This window comes from Aquarana catesbeiana, linkage group LG07 (assembly GCF_042186555.1).
Source record: "Aquarana catesbeiana isolate 2022-GZ linkage group LG07, ASM4218655v1, whole genome shotgun sequence".
In the NCBI taxonomy this organism is placed as follows: domain Eukaryota; kingdom Metazoa; phylum Chordata; class Amphibia; order Anura; family Ranidae; genus Aquarana; species Aquarana catesbeiana.
Genome location: NC_133330.1, coordinates 171481686 through 171500805, shown reverse-complemented (window position 1 = coordinate 171500805; position 19120 = coordinate 171481686). Strand labels below are relative to the sequence as shown.

At 37.9% G+C, this 19120-nt stretch overlaps 1 protein-coding gene across 3 annotated transcripts in view; it reads left to right on the top strand.

Moving 5' to 3' along the window:
- The first annotated feature begins 13173 nt into the window (after nucleotides 1-13173).
- Nucleotides 13174-19120, top strand: part of APOBEC4 (apolipoprotein B mRNA editing enzyme catalytic polypeptide like 4) — a 55686-nt gene continuing 49739 nt past the window's right edge. For all 3 annotated transcript variants that reach the window (XM_073591426.1, XM_073591427.1, XM_073591428.1), the window contains exon 1: nucleotides 13174-13280. The gene's annotated coding sequence lies outside the window, so the exon portion shown is untranslated. The remainder of the gene's footprint in view (nucleotides 13281-19120) is intronic.

Genomic DNA, 19120 nt, shown 5'->3' with positions numbered 1-19120 from the left:
AGGGTGCAGGGGCACCCCCCGCCCTAATCAATGCACCCCGCCCCTGATCTAGATGCAGGGTGCCAGACGCATAGATTCCAATGTTTTTTTTTTCCGAAGCACATCATTAGAGCTGGAGACATTCGCTAATGTCTTCCTGTTACTCCTCCCGCCAAATCAGGAAGCAGGTCCTGAGACTCGATTGTCCGGGAGTTCTAAGACATGATTAGCCGCGAGTTCTAACTTCTGATTGGCCGGGAGTAGAGGCGTCCACTGGGACTCGGGAGGAGACCCGGGGGGAAGTCGCGAAGCCGCGTCCTGGATGGGGCAAGTGCAGGGCGAGCAATGCGGCAATCAAGCGATGGAGGGGAAGCACCGATCAAGCGAGTGCCAGGGGGGTGGGGGGTGGTTGGTTGGCTGGCTGGATGGTTGTAGGGAGGGGTGGCTGACTGGGGGGGCGCCGGCCGCCCCCACAAGAAAATTGAGCACCAGCCGCCACTGAGTTGCAGATGATCAAGAAGTAAATTAGACGCTTTTTAGTGTAATTAGTTAAGAAGGGCTGTATTATGGAGATGTTGCAGAGGTTAAAGTGGATGTAAACCCGAAATGTTTTAAATGTTTTTTTTCCTTGTCAAAAGAAGTTTATTGAGTATACAATGTTATAAAGATACATAAAGTTAGTTTACAAGGATCTATAAAGTAAGCTCATTGTTTTACAGTAGGGTTTATATAGGTAAATATCATGAAATTTCAAATATTAAACATTGGGTTCACGTAAACCTAAATTAAAGATATATATCATTTCCTTAGTTACTTTTGTAGGTATTTAAATGATTTATACCTACTATACATATTGTTTTCAAGTAGAGTGTATATAGGTCAAATAAATTCTGATAATGAGCTTTAATCATAAGGTGGAGAAAAGGAAAGAGAAAGAAGAAAAAGGGTTGAAAGGTAGAGGTATGGTCCACAAGGTTGTCCCGCTCGTCAGTTTATTATTCTTTTTAGTTCTCTTTGAAGCCTTAGAATGGGTGTCTCTGTAAGTCATTTAATCTGTTACCATGGCAACAGGACAGAGTCATTGAAGTTTGACAGGAACTGTTGTTTTATCCAAGGATGCCAAAGTTTTTCAAATTTTGGAATTTGATTTTGATCGATGGCTACCATCTTAGCATGGGACATTGTATTATTCATTCTGTGAATTGTTTCTGCTAGTACCAATGTAGGAGATTTCCATGCCTTGGCCACTGTTTGTTTTGCAGCCGTTATTAGTTGGATCATAAGTTTGAATTGAGAGAGTGTTAACCATTCCGGTTTTAGATTAAGTAAAGTTAAATATGGATCTGGTTGTATTATTTTTTTTAATATTTTAGATGCAATCACGAAGACTTCCATCCAGAAGGTTTGGATTACTGGGCACGTCCACCATATGTGTAAATATGTGCCTATTTCTGGGCATCCTCGAAAACAAAGAGTTGAGGTATTAGGTGAATATTTTGCCACTCTAGCGGGTACAAGGTACCAGCGAGTTAGGACTTTATAATTTGTCTCCAGTGCTAAGATGTTGGGTGAAGATGACTTAGATGTGAGCCATATGTTAGACCAGTCCGTGTCTTCTAAAGTTCGTCCCAGGTCCTCCTCCCACCTCTGAACGTAAGAGGGTCTATTAAGATTTGCTACTCCATATAATTGATTATAAAGTGATGAAATTGTACCTTTAGCAAATGGATCTTTTGTACATATTGATTCAAAAATGGATAATTGGGATAATGGTGTATCCCCCTTTAGGAATGGTGTATAGAAATTTTTGATTTGGAGATATCTAAATATCTCAGAGTTTGGTAGATCATATTTTTCTCTAAGCGATGGGAATGAAAGGAATGATTTAGATGCTATGAAGTCATTTAGTGTCTGAATGCCTGATGTTGTCCAAGCTTTAAAAGAATTTGGGTAGATCCATGCCGGATAAAAGGCCGGATTTCTGATAAAAGAAAGGAGAGGATTGTGTGGAGATTGTAACTGATATTTGGTTTTTAGTTTATCCCAGAGAGATAAGAAGTGTTTAGTTATGGGATTATGAATTTTAAAGCGGTCTTTAGGATCAAGCCATAATAAATTTGATATTAATAGAGGGTCATTTTCTGAAGCCTCTATAAATACCCATAATGGGATTTCCTGTTTTGCATGGTATTTGGACAGACTGGCCAAATGTGCTGCTCTGTAGTAGTTAGTAAAATTAGGGTATCCCAGGCCTCCTTTATTTTTGGGAAGATGTAGTGTGTGTATAGGTATACGTGGTTTAGAAGAGCCCCATATAAACGAAGTTGCTCTTTTTTGTACTATTCTCAAAAAATAGGAAGGAATTGGAATAGGGAGGACTCTGAATAGATAAAGCAATTTGGGTAGAATAGTCATTTTGATTGCATTAATCTTCCCTATCCAGGATAAAGGAAGTTGCGACCATTGTTTTATTAGATTTGTGATCTGTCTTAATACAGGAGGATAATTGGTTGAGAATAAGTCAGAATGAGATGCTGTTAAATGAATTCCAAGATATGGGATTGATTTTTCTGCCCATGTGAATGGGAGTGCAGTGAAATATTAAGCACTAGGCATTTCTTAGGATTAATCATAAGGCCGGATAGGGCTGCAAATCCATCAAGAGCTGGTATTAAGTTAGGACCAGAGACCTGTGGTGATGATAGAAAAAGTAATATATCGTCTGCAAATATACATAATTTGTGTGTAATACCTCCTACTTCAATGCCAGTTATAGTTTGGTTTGTTCTGATGTATTGGGCCATGGGTTCGAGTATAAGGGCAAATAATAAGGGAGATAATGGGCAACCCTGTCGGGTACCTCTTTCGATATTAAAGGCTTCAGATTTGTATCCAGCATATTTTATATAGGCTTTGGGTTTATTATATAATGCTTTGATCCATGTTAAAAAGTGGGGTCCAAAACCCCATTTTTGTAATGAATATTGCATATATTGCCAGAATACTGTGTCAAATGCCCTCTTAATATCGAGAGATAGAAAACATAAAGGGATTTTCAGTTTTTTAGCAATATGTGCCAATAACACTGCCCTGCGTATATTATCGCCTGCCTGTCTATTTGGCATGAAGCCTACTTGATCTCTATGTATTAATTTTCCTATAATGCTATTGAGGCGTTTTGCTATTATTTTTGCTAATAATTTAATATCGAGGTTTAACAGAGAGATAGGCCGATAATTCACACAGGAAGTATCATCAGAAAGGGGTTTTGGGATCATACAAACAATTGCCATTAGTGTTTCTTGCCGAAAAGAATGTCCATCTAGAAGTTTGTTAAAAGTTTCAGTGAGAATGGGAGAGAGTATTTCTGAGAATGTTTTATAGTATAAAGCCGAGTAGCCGTCTGGGCCTGGTCTTTTGTTAAGTTTTAGGTCTTTTATGGCGTTAGCAACTTCATCTATAGTTATAGGCTCATCCAAACTGCTTTTTTGATTCTGAGATAACTCAGGTAAGGTTATTTTTGAGAAGAAGGATTCAGCTTCTGTAGGATTAAATTCATTGTTTGTCTTGTATAAAGTTGCGAGATGTGAGTGAAATTTATGGACTATTTTAACTGGATTACAAGTGTAAACATTTTTTGATAATTTCAAACGTATTGATTTGAAAGATTTGTTAGTTGAATTTAATGCCCGAGCCAAATATGTACCTGGTTTGTTTGTATTCATGTAGAAATTGTGTTTGGAGCGTTTGAGGGATTTATCAACTGACTCAGTGAGAAATAGATCGTATTCCAATCTAGATTTTTCCAGATGAGATTTTGTACTCTGAGATGGATTATCTTGAAATGATATGTAGGCTGCATTAAAATTGAGTTCTAGTTTTTTTGCTAGATTTTTGCGTTCCCGTTTAAATAGTGCCATTTGTCTTTGTATTGTACCACGCAAGACAGGCTTATGAGCTTCCCACAGTGTTATTGGGGAGATGTCTGTTATATTATTAATTGATATGTATTCCTTTAAAGCTTGTTCAATGGCCATCTGATGTAGTGGGTGTTTGAGCATTATGTCCGGTAAGTACCACGTTGGGTCATGCGCTTTTGGTATGGCTGAGGCTATAGTAGTGTATACTGCATTATGGTCAGACCACGGAATCGGAATTATATCTGATGCAATAATTTCTGGTATCATTCCTATTGTTAGAAAAATATGATCTATTCTGGTGAAGGTTTGATGAGGGTGCGAGAAATAAGTGAATCTCTTTTTCATTGGGTTACTTTCTCTCCATGAATCTACCAGATTGTATTTGGAAAGAAGTTGAGAAAAAGGTAATCTAGAGGTTATTTTGGATGGTGTAAAAGGTGATTTATCTAGAAATGGGAGGAGGACCTGGTTCGAATCCCCACACATTATCACTGTTCCTATTTTGTGTGTATTAATCACTTGTAATGTATGTGAGAGGAATGGTGTAGGTTGTTTGTTAGGAGCGTAGTAGGAAATCACTGTGATTGCTGTATCCATTATATAACCCATGAGTATCAGGTATCTACCTTCTGGGTCTTTAATTTCTGATGATAAGGTGAATGGTGTGGATCGGTGAAATGCAATTAGAGTTCCCCTTTGCTTGGTACAGGCAGAAGCCGTGTAAATTTGTTGATAAAAAGGAGAAATATATTTTGGAGTAGAATCTTTGGTGAAGTGTGTTTCTTGGAGGTATACTATGTGAGCCTTCTTGTTATGGAAAGTACGGAAGGCTTTGGTCCTTTTTTGAGGGACATTTATTCCCTGAACATTCAGGGAAAGTATATTCAGTGGTGCTATGGCAACAGATCAAATAGTTTTGACTTACTTTTTGTTATGCAGAGCTGACTGCGCAGATCAACCTGTGTGGACTGAAGAGATGAATAGATAGAAAAGAAACCAGTGAATTCTGGAGTAAAGAGTAAACAAAAAACATATGAGATTAGATGATACATTGTATAAATTATTTTTTGCAAGTAATCACAATTTACCCGTGAAAGAGAATAAATATCTCTCTCAGGGGAATAAGTGCCTTCGTCACACTCCCACATAATATGGTTGGGAGAATGAGGAGGGCTAATGGGGGTACACGGATCTTCCGCTTACAGGAGAGAAGTGCTATGTCAAAAGACATCAAAATGATGTTTCATTAATTGGAGTGCAGAATATAGTTTTTAAAAATAAATGATACACTATACACTCGCCCTCACCAATAGTGTAATCAAATAGCAGCGCTAAAAATTGCTAAAAGAATCTGAAAGAAAAATTTACAGTGATTGCTCAATGTGATACCTATATAATAGCTGTTTATTAACATTATTATTGTTAATAAACAGCTATTATATAGGTAGCGCTGCTATTTGATTACACTATTGGTGAGGGCGAGTGTATAGTGTATCATTTATTTTTATTCACATGAGTTTGCAATTTTAAGTGGCTGCTTAGAGTTAGGAGCTAATCCCATGAGAGCAGTGTTTTGGCACATAGAAAGGGGCAGATCATCTGTGTACCATATCAGCAGAATATAGTTTTTGTTGAAATTATTTATTCCAGGGTGGTTGTATATGGTTAGTCTTGCCCTAGGCTAAATAATTCAGTTAGAAAGGTACTGTTAATAACTTTGGTATTGATGAAGATAGTTTGAATTATTTGGGGATTTTAACCCTTTTAGAGTAAACAATTACATATTTTATTCATATGTAACTGTTTAGATATGTTAACTCATAAAATTGAGGTTGTATTGCTTCAGATTAGAATAAACAAAAACATAATTCTAGGAACTAGTTAGGTAATAATATATTTGTTTTAAGAAAAGAAAGAAAAAGCTTCCATTACTTCTGGATTATTGAACATATTTGTCCTAAAAAGTAATAAATCTATTGTTATTACCTGATAATATATAACTGAACAAGAATTTCCTTATTTCACTTATATATTCTAAGGCTAAATGAATCAGAAGTAATAAGAAATATAACTGGAATGTAACATGATCCCACACAGTGTGTGACTATCAGAATGCAGTTACATTCAGTTATAAATATAGGTTTTTTATAGAGAACCATCTCTTAGTATAATAAATGAAGAGATATCAGGAATTAGGATGTCAGTCCATTGAATCTTCTTGGTCCATGGATGATGTGGCATAACGGCCTCTTTTGTGAGAATGATGATTCCCATTTTGTTCTGAAATTTTCTGGGTGCTGCCTGAAGGTGAAGATGATGCCATTCTTCTGCATGTGGGAGTGTTGCTGCTTGTGGGTTCTGTCAGATTTAATTTTAAAAGGGTTTGTTGTAGTTCATCTGCTGATCTGCTTCTGTAAATTGTACCTTGGTAGTTAAATCTGACTGAAAAGGGGAAGCCCCATTGATATATAATGTTGTGGCGTTGCAGTTCCATTAGTTGGGGTTTCATGGATTGTCTTTTAGTAATAGTAAGTTGGGATAGGTCAGCAAAAATTTGATAATTGTGTCCTTGAAAATTAAGTTCCTTTTTTTCTCTTGCAGCAATTAGTATTTGTTCTTTCGTTCTGTAATAATGAAATTTTGTGATTATATCACGTGGGGGTCCATCTTTCTTTTTGGCTGTGAGGGCTCTGTGTACTCTGTCCAGTTCTAAACGTTCAATAGGGATATCTGGCTTTAGTTCTTGTAATAGAGCAGTAATAGTAGATTGCAGGTCTGTCACAGTTTCAGGTATTCCCCTTATGCGCAAGTTTGAACGTCTGGCTCTATTTTCGTAATCTTCGAGCTTAGTTTGAAGTATTAAATTCTCTTTTTTTAATTGTTCCAATTCTGTTATATTTTCTTGGGTTGTAATTTCAATTTCATCCATTTTTATTTCTAAGACTGCGGTGCGGTTTCCCAGCTCTCTTATTTCTTTGGTTAGGCTTTTTGTTATTTGGTCTGAGGTTTGTTTTAAAGCTTTATGAAGCATCTTTTCAAATTGTAATAATATTGCTGGGGATACTGAGGAGGCTTGTGGAGAAGTTTGTGAGAGGATTTGTTCTGTATCTGACTCAAATGGAGAGTCTTGCTGTGACATTTTCTGTCTGTGAGAGCGCCCTGATGCTGTATCTTGTGAGGTGACTGGAGCTGCTTTAGTTGCAGTGAGTGCCTGTGAGCTCTTTGAGAGGTGATTTTTATTTCTGCCACGGTTTCCTCCCAGTACCATATTTCCTGCCCAAACTTTCACAGTTTGTTCCCTGGGGCAAAAAGGTTCAAATGGATACCTTTTGAGCCTGCAGGCTCCGCTTTGTCCTTCTCTTCTCTCCTCAGCGGTGTGGAGCTCTAACAATGCATGTCTGCTCTGCTAGGCTCCGCCTCCTGCCCCTCTCTAAATTTTTTTTTTTTTATATCACATTGTAGAGTATAAGATTTCCTATCATTTGAGCCCACTCTTGCCACAAAGAGTTAATCCATCTCTAAGCAATCCTCTTTTATTGTTCAGTGAGACAATTCTTGACAAACTGAGAAAAACTTTGTCAAATACTCCCCCTTGCTGTGAGTGACAGGTGATTTACATATCTCGTGCACTAGCCTAAGACATGCATTATTTTTTAATTCCCTCCCCCACTCCTTTCTTCAGCAGCTCTGCAAGGATTGGCTGTTCCACACCTCAGCATGATTTGGCATGCTGAAGTCATGTGGTTACTTTCCTGTCTTTTCACTGGATGTTAGAGATCATAGCAGAAGTTCAGTGTTAGAAATACACAGGAGAAAATGCATATTGACAAGGGAAGTGTAGAGGTGGGCGGGGAGTCTACTGACATCACGACTCCGCCCACCGAGCTCCAGACAACAGACCCACCCACAGAATATGCAGTTTTTCGGGTCTCATCACAGACAGAGGGGAGACATTTGACAGGTAAAGATACATGCAGGAGGCGTGTATATCCTTATAGATAACCCCTATGGCAGTAGTTTAGAAAGGATGACATTGGGTTTACATCCACTTTAAGGCATCAAGATTTGGACAATGATTGGATATTGGGCTGAAAGGGGGGTTCAGAGTCCAGGATTACACCTAGCACTGTGGCATGTGGGGACAAACTGATAGTTGTGCCATTGATCTTGACAGAGAAGTCAGGGGAAGGGGCACAGGGGGAGGAAATATTATGGGCTCGGTTTTTGAGGTAGTGGTGCGACATCCAGATTGATATGCCTGTCAGTAACACAGTGATACCTGAGGAGAATGATAAAGTTGGCTCAGGGGTAAAAAGATAGATTTGGATGTCATTAGCATATGAATAGTATTTAAAGCCATGGGAGGCTATCAGCTTACCCAGGAAGGAGGAGGTGTAGATCCGGTTGGTCCAACAGAATCTGACCGACGTTCGGTTAGTTTGTACAGTTGTCTTTCCGACAGAAGCTGGAAAACCAGCATCTGATCAGTGCTGGCAGCCAAAGGCTGCCAGGGCTGATCAATGTGTTCTGGCAGGAAGGCAGCCTCCCTGTGAGAACACATGCCTTGTGTTACTATGGCAATCTCTCAGTTTTTTTCATTCAGCCCCCTGGGTTGAATGAAAAAAAAAATGTTATGTGTTTACCCGCCTAAGAAAGGTCCAAGAACAGAACCTTAGGGAACCCTGACAATGAATGATACACTCACATTCGCGTACAAGACCGAAAGGTGAATAGAAGAAGCCGACAACAGTTTCTCATCTTCCTCTCATAGCCAGCAGCAGACAAAAAGATAATATCAGATGAATCTTGCCAAGTTCAGTAAAATCCATTCTGTCTCTTTTGTAAATGTGAGTGTATTCTTCATGGTTCTGAATTGCTGAGTGGCATAGGGTCTGTGTGTGTCAGATATGTTTACCTGTTAAGGGTTGGTAGAAACACAGTGCTTAGCGTGAGGGCAATGCCCAAAGCTTACTTAGGCTAGTAGTGTGATGTGTACTAACTACACCCTCCTCTGTATAAATAGTGTTCCACTGGACCTGATTGGAAAAACAGTGCTGGGACTGGAAGCCTGCAACCATCATCTGAAATCCTCTCCTGTATCTGCTCTCCAGCCCAAAGCACTGCTAGATGTACCATGTTGATAGTAAACATAGCAATGCAGCTAAAAACTAACTGATGAACAAAGGGACTACGCCAATAAAATGGACATTTGGGGGTTGATTTACTAAAGGCAAATAGACTGTGCAAAGGGCAAGTGCAGTTGCTCCAGAGCTTAGTAAATGAGGTAACGCTTCTTTTTACAAAGAACACCCAATAACATGGAAGGAAATTTAAAAAAAATGCATTTTTGCTTGCACATGATTGGATGGTGGAAGTCAGCAGAGTTTCTGTTCATGTACCAAGCTCTTGAGCAACTGCAACTGCTTTTTGCCTTTAGTAAATCAACCCCTAGGGGGTGAAAGAAAGGGGATATAAATGGAAAGAGGTCAATACAAACAGAGAAGAAAGTATTAAAAAAAAAACAGTGAAATAAGAGTAAAATAAATAATAAAATATAATGAACTTTTCAATATGTGCACAATGTGCGTTTTTACCTACACTCTGAAGATGTGCTGGTAGGCAACTGTTCAAATTGGCCCTCGTTTGTGTGTTTATGTATGTAAGATAGGAACTGTAAGCTCCAATGCTCATCCAGGAGCATATATTGCTTTTGCAAGAGCTTGATCAATTTTCTCCTAATTTTCAGATGTAATTTTCTGTATAAATAAAAGTATTGTGTATTTCTGGGAGGCCGTGGTTTGTAACACTTCCTTACTTGAAGATGCTGCTGGTGGAGAAACACTTTGTGATGATCCAGAAGCAGCAGAAAGAGTGTTTCTGGAATGGGAATGGAAAAGCTACTTACACTTTAATTCTGGCCCTCATCATTTAATTCCATAAAGTATTTTTAATGTCTTTAAGGCACCTCTGGCATGCAGGGAAGTGTTTTGTCATCCTTGTAGCATTGGAAAATAATATTTCTTCTCACGATATTTGCAAACTGCAGTTTTGGTCTCAGCACAAATTGCACTGTGAAAATGTTTCTAAACTCTAGATGTTGATCTAGCCATTTTACCGAGAGGAGGGAAAGAAATACCAATTCACTATGGGTAAACATTATGCTGTGATGGTGGAGAACACTAATAGAAATCATTTAAAGGTTAAATAAGATAAACTAATTTGTCAGATAAATGTACCATCTTACCTGTCAATTAGGGCCTGAGAGGACAGAAACTAGCATCTACTGTATCCCAACAATCACCCAACTGTAAGAAGTATAAAATAGAGCCCACAAGCAAACTAAACTAGAGCACTTCCCCTGCAGTGCCCCCTAGTGGAAAAAACGCATATTTTTCTTGTTTGAGAACTGCATTGAGAAGTACAATGTTACTTGAACTGTATTCCAGGATTTGCTTGCCTTCAGCTGAAAGAACTTGCAATAATATAAGACTTTACATAAAGTGCTAGAAATCTTTCATTAAGGTCTTCATGTTATATAGTTTGAATACCATGCCATAGATATATTACTTATCATTGTAAAAGAACACATTCCACACTTCTTGTTGGTATTATATAAATACATGAAAGAAATCGGATAATTCATTAAGAATTTGGGGATTATATACAGTATCTCACAGAAGTGAGTACACCCCTCACATTTTTGTAAATATTTTATTATATCTTTTCATGTGACAACACTGAAGAAATAACACTTTGCTACAATGTAATATAGTGAGTGTATATCTTGTATAACAGTGTAAATTTGCTGTCCCCTCAAAATAACTCAACACACATACATTAATGTCTAAACCGCTGGCAACAAAAGTTAATACATCTCTAAGTGAAAACGTCCAAATTGGGCCCAAATTGTCAATATTTAGTGTGGCCACCATTATTTTCCAGCACTGCCTTAACCCTCTTGAGTTCACCAGAGCTTCACAGGTTGCCACTGGAGTCCTCTTCAACTCCTCCACGACAACATCAAGGAGCTGGTGGATGTCTATTCTGAGGCCTGTTCTAAGTGGAACCTGTCCTGTTAAACCGCTATATGGTCTTGGCCACCATGCTGCAGCTCAGTTTCAGGGTCTTGGCAATCTTCTTATAGCCTAGGCCATCTTTATGTAGAGCAACAATTCTTTTTTTTAGATCCTCAGAGTTCTTTGCCGTGAGGTGCCATGTTGAACTTCCAGTGACCAGAAATAGAGAGTGAGAGCTATAACACCAAATTTAACTCACCTGCTCCCCATTCATACCTGAGACCTTGTAACACTAACGAGTCACATGGCACTGGGGAGGGTAAATGGCTAATTGGGCCCAATTTTGACATTTTCACTTAGGGGTGTACTCACTTTTGTTGCCAGTGGTTTAGACATTAATGGCTGTGTGTTGAGTTATTTTGAGGGGACAGCAAATTTACATTGTTATACAAGCTGTACACTCACTACTTTACATTGTAGCAAAGTGTCTCAGTGTTGTCACATGGAAAGCTATAATAAAATATTTACACAAATGTGAAGGGTGTACTCACTTTTGTGAGCTACTGTAGCTCGAGTATGTCTAATAAGTCCTATATTATTGTTTACAGTATGTGCCAAATTACAACTGAACTGTGACACTGACATTTTTAACATTAGTGCTACTTGAGAGGATAAATTCAACTCCTGCGGCATCACAAGTGTATTATTTTCACCAGGCTTTGCAGCCCACAGCTGATTGGGGTGGCAGAGATGCAATCATGTGACAGATCCCCACAAGGTCTGCCAAAGTGGTTTGGACAAAGTCCAGACCAAACCCCAACTCTCCCTACCTGGGAGTAGGTCACATGCTTCCCCATAACCAGAAGTACAGAGTAATTTGCCAGCTAAGGCAATTAAAGGGAGAGCTTTCAAGGTGAGTATCACGTAGCTGGTGGGCCCTTTGCACAGACTGTCACTTTGTCTTGTCTTTTTTATGTGTTATTTCTTATTTCCAGTACATTATTTATCTAGCAATCCACAAGAAGGAAATGTCTCCTTTCCATTCTCTCAATCTGGGACCTATACACCATAATAGATTCTTAGTGCCCACCTATCTTGAGTTCCTGTTATGAAACACAGTTTCACACATAGTTTGAAATACGTCATTTTAAAAAATGTAGGATTATCTTGCTTTATCCAGAGTAATATAATTTTTGCTTCTGTACTCCCTTGGATCATCTACAACTTATTTGTTGATATTTCATGGATGGAGCAGATAAATCCACCCTTGATGCCAAAGATGACAATTCTCCCCTGCAACATCTGCTATCATATGAAAGCCCTATATCTCCAAAAAAATGTACAATATATCAGGATAGCTGAAAGCTATAGGTCACAGAACTGACGCATCTAATAATAGAAAAATACCAGATTTAGAGGAAGGAATGAAAAGGCTCCAGGAAGAGATTAAAGTAGATCTAAACCCTACCCAGATTATATTTAGTTTGGTAAAGCTTTGTATAACAAAAATAATTGTAGTTTTTTTTCTTATACAATTTTTGAACCTTTTTTTTTTTTTTTTGCACCTCAGTGCTGCTTATCTCCTCCAGTCTCCCTCAGCTACTTCTTGTCTGCATGCACTTGCTCCACGGTTGGCTGCAGAACATCAACCTAGACCAACTCCCTGATAGTGACAGTGATGGAACATGTCTGAGTATTGTCGTTGTGGCTCCATATACAGCATTGTCCTTCATAGTTTTGTGTCTTAGGCTTACAACATACAAGCACAATTGTGGGAAAGTTGTCATTTCATAACAAGAATTGTCTGAAAAAGGTGTATACATGGCATGATCACCCGTTATATTTTTAAACAGAATATGCAGTTTTAAAAGAATGAAGAAAACTTTTATAATCACATTAACATGTTTAAGCTTGTATGTTGTTTTAGTGATCCATTTTAAATCTACTTGGTTGAGCTTACAATTTTTCTGAGACTAAGTTTGCAACTTAATTTTTGCAAGTCCTTCTAGCTTTTAATGCATTTAATGTACTCCTTCTTCAGTCACTCAGGCAAGACAGCAATTTGCTATAAGGTATGAAATAACCCAGTCTATTGTTAGACTATTATGTCCGGTTGTGCAGTTTTGAGAATTCTTGAAGCGTGAAATCCTGTATTTGAGTATTATGTTACAAATAGGAGAGGAATGCTTTAGTGGTGTCTGGCTTGTAAAGTAATTTAGCCACACCTAGCTAGGGAGACGTCACAGGCAATTGACTTAGCAACAGCTTTGTATTGAGCATAAATAAATACAAGGACGTATAAGAGCTACACTGCTGAAAAAGTCTTACAAAAATTACAGAATCCTTAATCAACAGATCATTAATGGTAAGAAAATATTTTCCTTTTGGTTGTGATGACATGTGCTTTCATATAGCTAAAAAAAATATTTAATTGAAAATGAGATTACAGTGGGAAAATGGATTCTGCACAAGTATACAACAAAGTAGGACAGCTACTCGAACTAAATGTTACACATACATGATGATTGTAAAAATGTATTAATACTGTTATTATAATCATCATATTAACTAGTTAAGGACCGAGCCTATTTTTCAGACTTGGTGTTTACAAGTTAAAATCATTTTTTTTGCTAGAAAATGACTTAGAACCCCCAAACATTATACATTTTTTTTTACCCCCTAGAGAATAAAATGGCGGTTGTTGCAATACTTTATGTCACACCGTATTTGCGCAGCAGTTTTACAAGCACATTTTTTTTTTTAATACATTTTTTGAATTAAAAAATAAGACAACAGTAAAGTTAGCCCAACATTTTTTTTTATATTGTGAAAGATAATGTTACGCCAAGTAAATTGATACCCAACATGTGGGATGGCGACAAACTTTGACCCTTAAAAATCTCCATAGGCGACGTTTAAAAATTTCTACAGGTTACCAGTTTTGAGTTACAGAGGCGTTCTAGTGCTAAAATTATTGCTTTAATGATGATGGCGATACCTCACATGTGTGGTTTGAACACCGTTTTCATATGCGGGCGCGACTTACGTATGATTTTGCATCTCTGTGCAAATTCGGCAGTACAGGGCACTTTAAATTTTTATTTTTTTACTATTACTTATTTTACTTTTTATTTTTTACTTTTACACTGTCATTTACAAAAAAAAAAAAAAATAGCTCACTTTTATTCCTATTACAAGGAATGTAAACATCCCTTGTAATAGAAAAAAAGCATAACAGGACCTCTTAAATGTGAGATCTGGGGTCTTACATTTGTTTTATAAAAAAATAAGATTTATTTTAACTATAAAATAGTAAATTAAAAATACTTAATATTTTAAAATAGCAAACAGTTACCTGTCATGCACCAAAGATTCTTAATAGGATCAGATTTTTTACAATGTAAATGCTGAATTTGTTCTGTTTATAATGAAGCTAGTGGAATTTTCTTTTTTTTTTTTATTCTTTATTTTGGACAAGGTGTATACAGATAAATACACAGCCATTATACATTCTGTACTAATACAGTCCAGTCAGGTATATTAACATACAATACGTTATAAAAAAACCCCCCACAAAGGTTAACACAATTTAGGTTTTTCACATGCAAGCACATATATTAACAAAAAAGGTGTCTATAAATCCTTACTCAACTGACCCGTATAGTTTAAAGTACATAGGAACATGTGGAAAAGTGACAATATATAAAACATCTTGAGTAATAAGGTTATTAAGGCTGTGTGTCATAGAACAAATAACCTTATAAACAGATTTCCGATATCAGCATGTCTGAGGTATTACCTCTAAGTTGCCTCTTTTGGAGACTGGGTCTTAGGGAAGCCTGGAGGTGGAGGATATGGGGAAGGGCCTTACAATGGAATTGGAGTAAAGGGAAGAGGTATAGGAAGAAGAAAAAAGAAGAAGAAAAAAAAAGGAAAAAAGGGGAAAGGATGTAGTAGGAGGGGGAAACTATGAAAGTGCGAAAGTGAGGGGAAGTTACATGTCTATGGCTCTGGAGCCATTGCAGCCCCCCACCTGACAGCACCTACATGGAGTTTTCTTTAAAAGATCCCGCTATGGTTTATATTTCACCTTCATACAAAGATAACAGTTTTATCTTTTAATGAACCATTCACATTAGCTATTGCAATTTATGCAGCTTACAATTGAATGTGGTAGCTAGTGTATATACCAGTACATGTATTAGAGGAAACCAGTGCAAATACATGGAAAACAAAGAAACTGCATGCAGATAGTTTCACTGACGGAACCTCGCACTCAGGGGCATTGCTACGGCTAGAACATGTCACTGTGTCACACAGGGCATGTGCCCCAGTTTTAGTGCCTCTCATCTCCTTTGCAGTAATTGCTACCATTATCCCAAGTCAAGTACATGTGTTTTTATATATCTTTATATATCACCTTCATAGTATTGTATAGCCCTGATGAAAAAGATGCTTCAAAACCTCAAAAACACTTTGGCTGTATTCCTGTTTGCTTAAAAAACAAAACAAAAAAAACCCGGATTCTTCACATTAAAGCCCCAAGACCTTTTTTTCATTACTCCTCACCCATCACATATTGCAGTCACATGTTTGAATGGCTCTGAGCCCGTTTTGAGCAGTTACAGGAGAATTCTCCTATAACATACATAACCCTTACTGGAATTGAAAACATCCAAATATTTGTTTGCTATTTCACAGTTACTTAAGCTTTCTTATTCTAGTATTTTAAGCCTTTTTTATTCTATATTTGAAAAACACAAAAAATTATCAGGATTACAGTACTGTGTCAGTGGCATTCCCACCTCTGAGTATATTTTCACCAGTTTGACGATTTGCCTTGCACAGTTCCACTTTGTATACTGAGAAGTTCTCTGTTAAGCACTTTTCCCCTGTTACCTGCACACCATCTCCTGTCTTCTGAATGCAGCATTTCTGAGGGGACACCGTGGAGCCTATATCCCGCTTCACCAGCACAGCCATGATTGGCACCTCACCCCCAGTGACAATGTGAGGATCCCACCATTCACACAGCGTGGACCTCTGTTGCTAACGAGCTTTAACATTTTGTTGAGTCCACTTCTCTCTCTGCTCCCTTTTCTCTAGGCTAGGTCCATAGGCTCCATGTGACACAATGCTTGTCCTGAGTATGGGGTACTGATCGCTAGGGAGGGGTCAAGCTCACCAACCCTTTCACTACCATCTCTAAGTTACCGTCTCCCGTCACTTTAAAATGATAAAAATAGAGGGAATAATAATAGGAGCAAATAGTGCCCCTTGTCGGTTACCCACTCACTGTTAAGTGCTAGTTTGGCTCTATGGTCCAAACTCATGCATTGCTAAATAAGCAACAGAAACTGTTAGTACTAGAGAACATAAACTTGAGCACACAAAGCTTAAGCCTGACTATTATTAAATTAGTCAGCAATCTGCAAAATGAGAAAAGTCTTTATTTGAAAAATACTCAAATCATAAGCACCAAAAATTTTATGAACAAGCAACCCTCCACCACCACTTTAAAAAACAACAATATTGTCTTTTCACATTTGTAGGCATCCAGATGTCACTCACACATACACTCTGCCATATTAGTAAGCCTTAGCAGAGTGGGAAAAGGTTTCCATGAAATCTCATCAATCCTCATTATGGCGTATAAAGGTAGGCTATCTAATTTCTAAAGTCCCAGAAACATACATATTGTGGTAATAGATTCCAGACTGCCTCCCCTTCTATTTATAGTCCTCCCCAAAAAGGCAGAGCTTTGAACACCTGGGAGCGAGCAGACGTAGCCACTTCCTAACTCCCTGGGGGGCCTATTACACAAACCCCACTAGCACAGACCTACTACAAACACAACATAAACCAGTAATATAAGGCAGTGTACACTGCAACAGTACACTCCTCATCTTTATTAAAGCAACATGTGTTTCATGTGACAAATAACATTTGTTATTTTGCAGACTATGTTTTGCAGAAGGAGAGTGTCTGCAACAAAGGGGTAGTGTAGTTATCTTGGGATAGTAAGGTTAGGGTTCAAGTGAGGGTTAGGTTTAGGGTTGGGAGCGTTAAGGAGCTTTTAAAGCTGAACTTGATTTCTGCACCAGACCTCCATAACAGTATTTTTGAGTATCATCACTCAGAATGCCCTCAAATAATTTACACACTATATAGTCAAGTCTATTGGTCTACAGTTCCATGGATGCAACTTTTTGGCTGTATCAAAATAGAGTATAATATAAATAACTGCGTTTAAAGTAAAATAGAACACAAAAAGTGAAGACTTGCCGTGTTATAGGGAGAATCTAAAAATGTTAATAGTGCCTAGGGAGTACCCAGAAAATCGATCTTTTGTCTTGAATTTCTCCTGAAAAATAGCAGTGCACTTCTCAGTTTGAGGGTGCTAAAGCATGTTTGTGCCTAAAGCTTCCAAGCTGTAATTCTACAGTGTGAAATATTAGGCACTGCTGCATATCAATGCTAGTCTCACATGATTTAGAGATGTCATTACTGTACTGCTTAGTGGACATGCATAAATCTCTCTGCTTCTGCTTCATCCATACAGTGAATCTGTGCTTTGTGTACCTCTCCTGCTACTTCTTGAATATTTCCCCATATAGTGTTATATCACCAGTCATCAGGGTGGCAGCACGGATATGGGGAAACACAGCACTATTTCTCTTACAAGATGGCTACCCTCCCACAGAAAACAGTGCAAAACAAGGTATAGTAAGTTTGTAATTTACTAATGGGGAAAAGATAAGCTGCAAGTATCCTACTGGCAGTATTGATGACCTGTTCTTTGCCCTCTGCTTGCCTATTTTGGGCACAGCTTCCAGAGTTCGGGCCCTCTTTATTTTAAGCACCTAAGACATATTTGTCTTAAACCTTATCTAGACCCAAAAATAAAAATGTAATATATTGCAGCTTACCAGTACTTAGATGAGGTTGGCTACATTATTTTTCTTTTTTAGTCCATTTTTTTATTTTATGTGCCGCTGTAAATTATGCAGCACACTTCTTGTCCATGTTCTCTCCTCCACTGTACATATGGAAAAGTCACGCTTGCCTTTGTTAATTTCCATTACATTGGGTGTGAATAGACTGGTAGTTTACAAATAAGTTAAGACAAGATTTTTTATGCTTTCAGTTAATATCACAGGAAGTGACAAGGACACTTAGAAAACTAATGAATCCATCACATTTTAGGACTGATAAGCTGCAATATACTAAATTATTGTTCATGGGTTTAGTTATCCTTTAAAGTAGAACTAAAGCCAAATTTAAAAATGTTATGAGCATAGAAGCTATTTTTAGCAGAAGAGACATGCAATGCCTTGGCAATGTAACGTAACCAAATATAATATACATGGTTTCAAATGTTTCCACTCAGAATACTCCAGACATCACCACTCTGGGGACACCCTTTGGGTCCCCCGCAGACCAGTCTAACCTGAACCTTGGGCCTCCAATGTAGCCCACTGTCCCTTCCTGCTGGTCTTAGTCCCTTTCATTTCCCTGGGCATAAGCCCAAAAGTAGCCCCCAAGTGGTCAGAATAAACAGAGCCAACACCAGGCTCAATAACAAGAGGATTGCATTTACTACAGAATATTGACTGAGTAGTCAGTCATATAGGATAATGGTGACACCATACTTAATCAGATTGCAAAAATACTTGTAACAAAGTAAGGAAGAGAAAGAAAGAAAGAAAGAAAGAAAGAAAGAAAGAAAGAAAGAAAGAAAGAAAGAAAGAAAGAAAGAAAGAAAGAAAGAAAGAAAGAAAGAAAGAAAGAGACTCTAGCATAGGGTAGAACATAGTCTTGCTACTCCTTCAAAGGAATGTTTTTATATACAGGCTGAAGACACCCTGCAATAACCCACCAACCTACTTATATAATCATAAAAGATCATCCCAGACTGTCAGGGCAAAGTTGCCAAGCAACCTAAGGTCGGGGTAACATATTAAAGGACTTTATCACACCCACTCCCCAAGCTGCACACACTTATAGAAGTGAAAATTTGTGTCGGCTCAGGGACTACAGACAGAACTCTACTGCACTCCCTTCATCATCTTTCTATTGACCAACTGAGCAGAGTACACAAGAAAGCTTTTTAGAATACTCAGTTCTCTTTGCAGGCATAGTGTACAACATTTCTTATAATGTATACACACCTGGAAATAACTTTGTTACCTAAAATAAATTTCT